This window comes from Trichomycterus rosablanca, chromosome 27 (genome assembly GCF_030014385.1).
Source record: "Trichomycterus rosablanca isolate fTriRos1 chromosome 27, fTriRos1.hap1, whole genome shotgun sequence".
Taxonomy (NCBI): Eukaryota; Metazoa; Chordata; class Actinopteri; order Siluriformes; family Trichomycteridae; genus Trichomycterus; species Trichomycterus rosablanca.
Genome location: NC_086014.1, coordinates 2,004,085 through 2,013,664, shown reverse-complemented (window position 1 = coordinate 2,013,664; position 9,580 = coordinate 2,004,085).

The window sequence follows — 9,580 nt, the reverse complement described above, 5'->3', positions numbered from 1 at the left end:
AAAGTGAGGACAGTGGGGAAAATGTAAATAAAACAGACAGCAATGACTTACAAATTATTTTGACTTGAAACAGCACAAAGACAAGGACAAGATATTTAATGCTTCAATGTTTTCACAAGACTTTGAAGTATGTCTGTGAGAATTTGTGCCTATTTAGTCAAAAGAGCACTTATATGGCTGTAAAATGATGTTGGTGAAGAAAGCCTTAATGGATGTTCCAGTTCATTCCAAAGCTGTTCAGTAAGGCTGAGATCCGGTTCTTTATGTCCTTACAGAGCTTGCTTTGTGGACAGTCATGATGGATCAGAAAAGGGCCTTGCCTAAACTGTTGCTGCAAAGTTGGAAGCATATAATTTCCTTTATATAATTGATTTATCACACCACATGGTTGAAACACATGAATTCAAAAACTAGAAGGGGTGTCCCAGTACTTTTGTCCACATAGTGTACATTATGATTTAATAGATAAACCTTAATAAGAGTAAAATCAAGGCAAAAGTATATCTGTGGGATTGCTTTGCGGGGCCATGCACTGCAGCACTCCTAAGTGGCATTAATAAATTGATTGTTTTTCACGCCTGCCCAATCAATTGCAACCCCACCCTGACACCCATTTGCTCAGTGAACTGTGCTGTTCTTGTCTGCTAAAGCAGGTCCCCTGTGTGTGTGTGTGTGTGTGTGTGTGTGTGTGTTGTCTGGCTGTGTACCAATCTGCCCTTTAGTCTGTCTGATCACTCGATGCAGCCATTTCTAATCTGAATTAGATCCGTTTGGTCTGTTTTGGAAACTTACAAATCAGCCAGTGGGATTGATTTTAGAGATTTGAAGCGGCCTGACTGTACTTGCCGATGTCAGATTTGTCGCAGGACTGTGAAAGTACGTTTGGAACACAGCCAGGGTGCTTGCCATCTGCAGAGGTCTGTACACAAAGTCACTCACGCTGAGGGCCTGTACAGGGATAGTAATACAAAAAATACAACTATATAACATAAACTACAATTATTTAATAATATAAAATATAGCACCGCCAGGAAAAACATGTATATACGTATGACATCATGGTGGGTGCAAGACAGACCCAGCAACGTGGTGTAACTGCTGATATACATTTTTGTCAAAATCCCCTTCTATTTACCCTTAAAGGTATGGGTCAGAGCGGTAATTAAAGGTACAGGATCCTGCAGTCACATCAACCAATCAAAATCCCTCCAGTAATTACCTAGAAAATGCGAACATGTCTATATAGTACCAGAAAATGTAAGTTCATATAAGATATATAAGTATACGTGGATGAGTCCTGCAGTGTGAATGGCCTCCCCAACACACCCCAAAAGGATGGACTAGACTTTAGGTAGGGTGGCGCGTTGGCTCGGTGGGTAGCACTGTCACCTAACAGCAAGAAGGTCCTGAGCTTGATTCCCAGGTGGAGTGGTCCGGGTCCTTTCTGTCTGTAGTTTGCATGTTCCCCCCATGTCTATGTGTGTTTCCTCTAGGAGCTCTGTTTTCCTCCCACAGTACAAAGACGAGCAGTCAGGTGAATTGGAGATACAAAATGGTCCATGACATTAAACTTGTGAACTAATGAATCTTGTCCGGTCATGTCTGTAAAATCCTATGGTGGCACATGTTGAATGAAAGCTCTGTGAAAGACAGTATTACATGTATTTGTGATCTTGGGCACCTCCAGCACTTGGAGATACTCACACCTGTTTTTCCAGACACACAAACCCGGCTGAATAAACTAGCCAAGGTCAGAGCTCTCCGTATTTCTCCCTCCCTTTTATTTATTTCTCCCATACACACATGGACAATTTGGGGTGACGTGCTGCACCTCTCAGGCCTCACAGATCCATCGAGTGTTTGTACACACTGCTCGTTTCCTCTGTAACTTAACTCACACAGAGTTCCTGCAGCATACGCACGTCTCCTCGTTTATCTTTCTACACTTCCCTTCCCCCTTCACGCTTCGGCCCGTGCTACTATTCCTAAACGTGAGCTTCTGACGCATGTGCTGACGCAGACCGTGCAGACATGCCCACTGACGTCACCTGAGCCAATCAGGGTTAGAAACGAGATCGGTGAAGGAGAACCATTCATTGGGACACACTCTCTTTTACTTTTATCCAAGAACACTGGCATGAAGGATGGTACCCAGTACAGTACGTTTTCAGATCTGATCTTAGACACACAAGGCGATTTATATAAGCTGCTATAACACAGGTGCCTATTGTGCACTGTAGAAAAGTGAGAGATGAAAGGTACCCACAGTCTGATGTGAGAGAGGTCCACATCTCTTTCTTTGTGTGTGTGTGTGTGTGTGTATGCATGTACAGATGTGTACCCACTTATATTTCATGTGCAGCCTGAGTGGCTCAGTCGCTTTTTTCAAACCTGAATACTTGCCCGACCTTCTCTTTCATACTTTTGTTCTCCATCCTGTCCTGTGGAGACAGGGTTGCCATGGAGACAGCGATCAGTGATGCTCAGGGAACGACAAGATAAAGTATACTTCTAAACAGTATTTTGACATTTTCAGAACTGAAGAAATGGTCTGTGATGTAATGATTATAGCTTTTTTACATTATTTTTACATTTACATTTTTGCTTTTACTTTTCTGTACTGTACTAGTTTAAGTAAAAAACAGTCCAATGATACAAATCTACTGAAACCCTGTTAGAACAAAGGCTAGGTTATAGTTTTTTTTTATTTTTTATGAATAAGATACTATTGAGTGTTATAATTCAGCTTAAGTGCTTATTAAAGAAGTGATGAAGATCTTTAATCGTCTTTTGAAGACAGTGAGAGACTCGGATGTTCGGACAGACTGGGGAAGTTTGTTCCACCACTTGGGTGCCAGAACAGAAAAGAGCCTTGATGCCGGTCTTCCTCGAGATGTTGGTGGAGGATCAGGACGAGCGAGACTAGTGGCTCGGAGGTTTTTAATCAAGCACTTATTTATTAAGCTTGAGTCACTCTGGATAATGCCGAAAATGTAAATGTAAATTAAGACAAAAACAACAACAGTGTGCTGTTTTAGAAGTACAATTTATTGAAAAGTAAATGTACTGGAGTAAAAGTACTACGCTGCTCCCCACCTCTGCAGTTGTATTTCTTTAATATCACTGTACCATAAAGGTACATATTTACAGAAATGGCTTTGCTTTTAAGGATAGGAACCTGCTTACTAGTTTGCAGTTGTAAAGGACATTTTCCAAACATGTTACAGTACAAGTGCAAATTACTTATTAGTTATTCAATAACCCTCAAATTAAGACGATACAATTTTAAAGACTCATACAAAGAGCTAGAGGATTTACTTTACTTAAGTCATGCAGCCCTTATTGGTCGTATTAATAATATGAAATCAACATGTTTTGTGAAGTTTAAAAGAATTGTAGAATGAAGAAGTGATGTCTATCTCTTCATCTCTCTCTCTGAATGGATATCACAAAGGCTGACGGGGGTTAAGTGTCTTTCAGCTGATGTGCAAATAGCAGAGCTCTGTCATATCCTAATGACATTACACTGGCACCCCTTTCCATCCCTTTTTCAATTTGGTTTGTGTGTGTGTGTGTGTGTGTGTGTGTGTGTGTGTGTGTGTGTGTGTGTGTGTGTGTGTGTGTGTGTGTGTGTGTGTGTGTGTGTGTGTGTGAGAGAGAGAGAGAGAGAGAGAGAGAGAGAGAGAGAGAGAGAGAGAGAGAGAGAGAGAGAGAGAGAGAGAGAGAGAGAGAGAGAGAGATTTACATTTATATAACATAAAGCACATTGTACTCAATCTTTTATACGTATAGACATCTTAAAACAGCACTGTAGTAAAAGCCCTACTACCCTCCAAAATATCAGCAGGAAAACCCATGTAAAACGTATCAGTTTTTTTTACTAATTATTGAAAAATGTAGAAACTCAGCAAAGGTTTTTGATGTAAACATTTAAAATGTTGAACTTTCATTGTTTTATTTAGATTTTAAACTATATTAAAATGGTAAAAGATCATCTAGATTTTACATTCCATAGGGGTTTGCAGACGAGGCAGCAGAATAAAAAATCTGTTATGTTGGCAAGACAAAACGTTTCCTTTACAGGTTCTGTGGTTTGTTTTATTGTTATAATTATATCTTTTATGATATTTAAGTCAGCATGCCTTTGCAGCTAGTAGAATATATAGGGTACTGAGAATTTGGTTTTAATCCTCGTTTCCTGTCATTGGGAATCAGAACTTTCACATGTTCACACATTGTGTGTGCATTGTGTGCATTGTGTGCATTGTGTGTCTCCTGCTCCCCTGGACTCCTTCCACCTCCCAAAAGAAGGTGCAACAGGGTATTCCTGGACTTGCTGAGACTCTGACCAGGATAAAGCGGCTGATGAAAATGAAATGAAAGTCTGTAACCCTGTCTGAGGTCAAATATTTGAGCTTTATGTTAGACATTAAACCTCCATTATTAATTTATACATTCAGATTTCCTATTTATTCCTCAGTACAATAAAATGTGATAATGTGACACACTCATGCTACAGATGCTGTAGATAGATGTGACAGTGAGAAAGGCGGAGTGTTTTATAATAAAATCCATTATGCTTTTTTATATCAGACATTTCCTGTGTGGTATCTGCTGAACTCGCTGTACAACTCCTGCTAGTGGTTTTGAGCAAAGCTCTGCTAAAAGTCTGACATTCAGTGTAATTATTTTCTGGTCAGACCCGGAAGGCGAATGACCCTGGCACAGAGCTGACAGATATGAACGCTTTTCCCACCGTTTTCCCACATCACCCTCCACCTCCACCTCCTCCTCGTCATCCCTTCCTCCCAGTGCCTCAGTCGGGATATAATTCAATTTGGAGCAGTCTCTGGTAAATGAACAAAAAGAAGAGGTGCACATTAGATATAAATTAACTTCCTTTATCAAGCACAGACGACTGATTAGGAAGAGGGTCTGAGTCATTGGGCGAAAAGCAGGAAAGACACCAGACAGGTAACGAATCCATCTCTCACACACACACACACACACTGACCTGACTGTGTATCTTTGGACACCCTGATATAATTACTGTCAGCCCTGTTTCATTTAAACATTATTTAATTAGAACATTTACAGAATTGTGCAGTAGCATTCTAAAGACTGTCTAAAGACTGTCCCAGGTTTCAAGGCATTTTTAGGACTCCAGCATACAACAGTGAGAGTTATTAAAACTTGGGAACAGTGGCAATCTTCCCCACAATAGTTGGCCTACAAAATTCCTTCATAAGCACTCACATTATCAAGGTAGTTACAAAAGAACCCAGACAAACATATAAAGAACTGCAGGCATCACAGCCTCACTCACCTTAGATAGGGTGTGCATTTATAATTCCACCAGGAAAACAGGGCAAGATGGTATCTATGAAACACATTCATCAAACATCTGGATAACCCCAAGTTCTTTTAAAACTAAAATTCAGCTAAAATGTCTCCACAGTGTTAGACTAATATATATTAACTAATATATTTTGTATGCAGACCCAAGACCAGGTCATGTGCAAAACAACAGAGGAAATTCTAATAAGGGAAATACATTTTAAGAGCAAGGTATTATAAACACACATCAATATTCAGGTTCAAATGGGCCAGTGTAACAGACCAGCACCCCACCCGAGCATCATACGTCTGAATCAGGACAGGTTAATGCACACGACCCCCCCACCTCAAGCAATTTTCCTTCTCTACGGTTGTTTTGATTTTCATGCCCCCCTGATTAAAATTGCGTTTAGGGATGGACCCATCTGATCAAGCACACGGGGCCTCGCCCCACGGGACCAATTTAGGTTCAAGCCGCACGCGTCAGGTGATCTGGGCTTCGACATCATTTGGTTGTCCGGGAAACGTGTGATGCTACCATCTGTCATGGCTGCTGATCCCTATCAGCCTGTCATGTAGTGGTGACAATAATGTTTACCGCCCAAATGAAGATAAAGAGCGCCAGCGATAAAACACTCTTTGTTGGACAGAGCTGGTACATTTCACTCACTCTTTCACACACACACACACACACACACTCCGGAGAGGGACTTTGGGAAATCCTTTACACCTAAAATATCTAGATTTTGCTTTAAATTAAGTATTTAACAGTTAAATTATGCAGCAAATGAATGAGCCAGATATTTTGTTTATACTGCCATGTCACAATTTTTAATCCCTATATAATATTGTTGATCTTTAAACCTACTGCTAGTGTGTATGACCTAAAGGTCACAACATGACCAAACCATTAAGAACTCAATCTTCCATTTGCTTTAGCTGTGATGTGTTGTATAAGCACCACCCAGAGATTCAAGTGTTGAAAATATCAGCGGGTATAAAAAGATTTGTTAGACTTTTAACGTTCCCAGAGACATCATTGGGGTAGTATTGTCCGGATGTGCCAATCCTGCGATGCAGCAGCATCATGGGAGAAAGAAAGAGAATATTTCATACATAGGCCTTAGCAATCTTATCAGGAAACAATGAAAAAATCCCCATATTGTTGCGAAAGATATACAGGATGACCTGATGAGGGCTCTCACAAATGTGTCGATGCCAACCATAGTAAGCTTACTATCAAGCATAGAGGGGGGGGAAGGGGACATTTTTCTGCAGCAGAAACTGGCACACTTGATGGTGTGACTGGCATCATGGATTCACATAAATCCCAAGACATTCTGAGGAAGAACGTTATTCTTTCTGTAGTAAAGCTGAATCTCTATGATAATTAGACTTTCCAGCAGGATGGTGATCCCAAGCACACTTCAATACATTTGTAAAATTGTGCATAGTATCAAGCAGGCTACAGTTAGTAATTGTTTAAATACAGAATGCAAATACATGGTAGGTGTAACAGAACAGAACATATTTATATCTAGTGACTGGCAGCTGATTGTATATTAGTGTAAATATTGTAAATAATAAACCGTGATGAACACTGCTCTCTGCGGGCCAGAGAGGAAAGTTCTACTTGTTTCCTGTGTGTAACAAGCGTGTGTTCCATCACACTGATCAAACACACGATTTTATTACCACTAAGTTTGGTATTTTACTTAAAATAACACAATAGTAATAATAGGAATACCTAACAACAGTATTTAAAAGGTAATCGTTCGGCTCTTTTTGGGGCTTTAAAAAATCAAGCTAGATTATATAAATGATGTCTGTATAGGTCAGTTTTATGAATTGTTGGCAATTAGACAAGTTTTTTTTCAGAAATACGACCACTTTAGTACTCACTCTCACTCACTTTCTAAGCTACTTATCCAAATTAGGGTCGCAGTGGGTGCTGGAGCCTATCCCACCTCTCAGTGGGCACCAGGCATACAGAAACACCCTGGACAGGGCACCAGTCCATCACATTCACATATTAAAACACACACACACACACACACACACACACATTTTTTTAGTACAGTATCTCCAGTTTACCTGGCTGCATGTCTTTGGATTGTGGGAGGAAACCGGAGCGTCCGCAGGAAACCCACGCAGACACGGGGAGAACATGCAAACTCCACACAGAAATATTGAACGTATTGTTTTGCGTTCTTCATTTTCACGCTCTTACGCCCTTAATTATAGGTGACTAACTTTGTATGAGTTTGAAGAAATGAGAACAGTATCACTGTTGCCTCACAGCAAAAAGGTTCTGGGTTCGATTCCCAGGTGGAGCGGTCCGGGTCCCTTTTGTGTGGATGGAGGGTTTGCGTGCCGTGCATCTCTGCTGTGGTAGAAAAACGCTTTGCATTAATTTGCATGAATGAACTACGAGGCAACTTGTAAGGTGTGTAAAACTATTTCTACATGTGACAATACCAACAAAAAGTGAAAATGTCTGAAATTACTAGGACACCTGAATAAAATGGAGGAAGTTGGAGGAGAGTTCACTGGCAGAAACTTTCACTGATGGAGACATTATCCAGTTACAGGAGTGAGATTTTTTATTTGACTTTAATTTGTAAAGACTTTTACCTGAACAGAGATGCAGTGTGTCATAGTGTGTATATACAGGTTATAAATCATTTTAATATACAAATTTTTTTTTATTTCAGGTACATTTTTTTTAAAAACTAAATGATTCTGCCCATTGTTTTTGCAGGTACACAGCAGAGTTTTAAATAAATTTCAACCTAAACCTAATTTGTTTTACTTTGACCGGCCCAAAATTAAGCTAAAACGAGATATCCAACACATGACTGTGGATTACTGAAGGTGTAAACAGAAGTTTATACAGCACAGGTACTTTTTTCTGTGCATCTAATAAAATTCAGCACAAATCACCACAGGTACGGTGTGTGGTTACTTCTCTCCTTCACCAGGTACGCAGGGTAGAAATCTGTTTGGGAAGGACAGTAGATTTGTTTGTAAGCCATGCGGCTGCACACACACGGTAAGTGAGTGAGATGGTAAGTGTGAGAGTAAGAGTGTTTATGTGAGTGGGGTGTGAGTGTAGTATGTGTAGGAGTGTTAGTGAGGTATGTGAGAGTGAGTGTATATGTGTAAAGTGTGTATGTGAGTGGAGTGTGTGAATGAGCTGAGTGAGGTGTGTGTGAGTGGAGAATGTGCAAGCGTAAGGTGTGTATGTGAGTGGAGTGTGTACATGTGTAAGGTGTGTATGTGAGTGGAGTGTGTACATGAGTAAGGTGTGTATGTGAGTGGAGTGTGTACATGTGTAAGGTGTGTATGTGAGTGGAGTGTGTACATGAGTAAGGTGTGTATGTGAGTGGAGTGTGTATACGAGTGCAGTGTGTGGGTGAGCTGAGTGAGGTGTGTGTGTGAGTGAGGTGTGTGTGAGTGGAGAATGTGCAAGCGTAAGGTGTGTGTGAGTGGAGTGTGTATAGGAGTGCAGTGTGTGGGTGAGCTGAGTGAGGTGTGTGTGTGAGTGAGGTGTGTGTGAGTGGAGTGTGTATAGGAGTGCAGTGTGTGGGTGAGCTGAGTGAGGTGTGTGTGTGAGTGAGGTGTGTGTGTGTGAGTGAGGTGTGTATACCTCTGTGTAACTCAGACTGTGTGTTTCAGCTATAAAAGAGGAATCTGACACACTGGCTGCACTTTCTCTTAGCTGAGGAGAAACCTTGTCTAGGTGAGTCGATTAATTTACATTACATGTAACTTGTGAAAATAATTGTATACAATTTTAAAGACATGAACCAGTTTTAAGCTCATTAAGCTCAAACAGTTTATATGAATTTAAATGTATTTATATAAAAAGTCATTGTAGAATAACAACAAATATAATTACATTTAGTAGAGTAAAACATAAAATTACACTATTTACACGGTTTTAATTCAGGACCTGAATAGTTAGATGTAAGTCACCAAGGTTAAATGTAGCATTGTACTTGGTTAACCTTGGTTAATCACTTGGTCAATCACTGTTCCATTGCTGTCAAATTAATTGACTTCAGCTGTATTATTGTTGATAATCAGCTATATTACTGTAACAGGTCATGCTACAAAGTTCTCTGATATTATTAAACATTCTACCCACCATATTAATGATCTTAGTAGCTTTATGCATGGGTTTGACCCAGCATAGTTTCAAATAACTCAAAATAAACTTTGAAAGGAACTTCAAATTGTG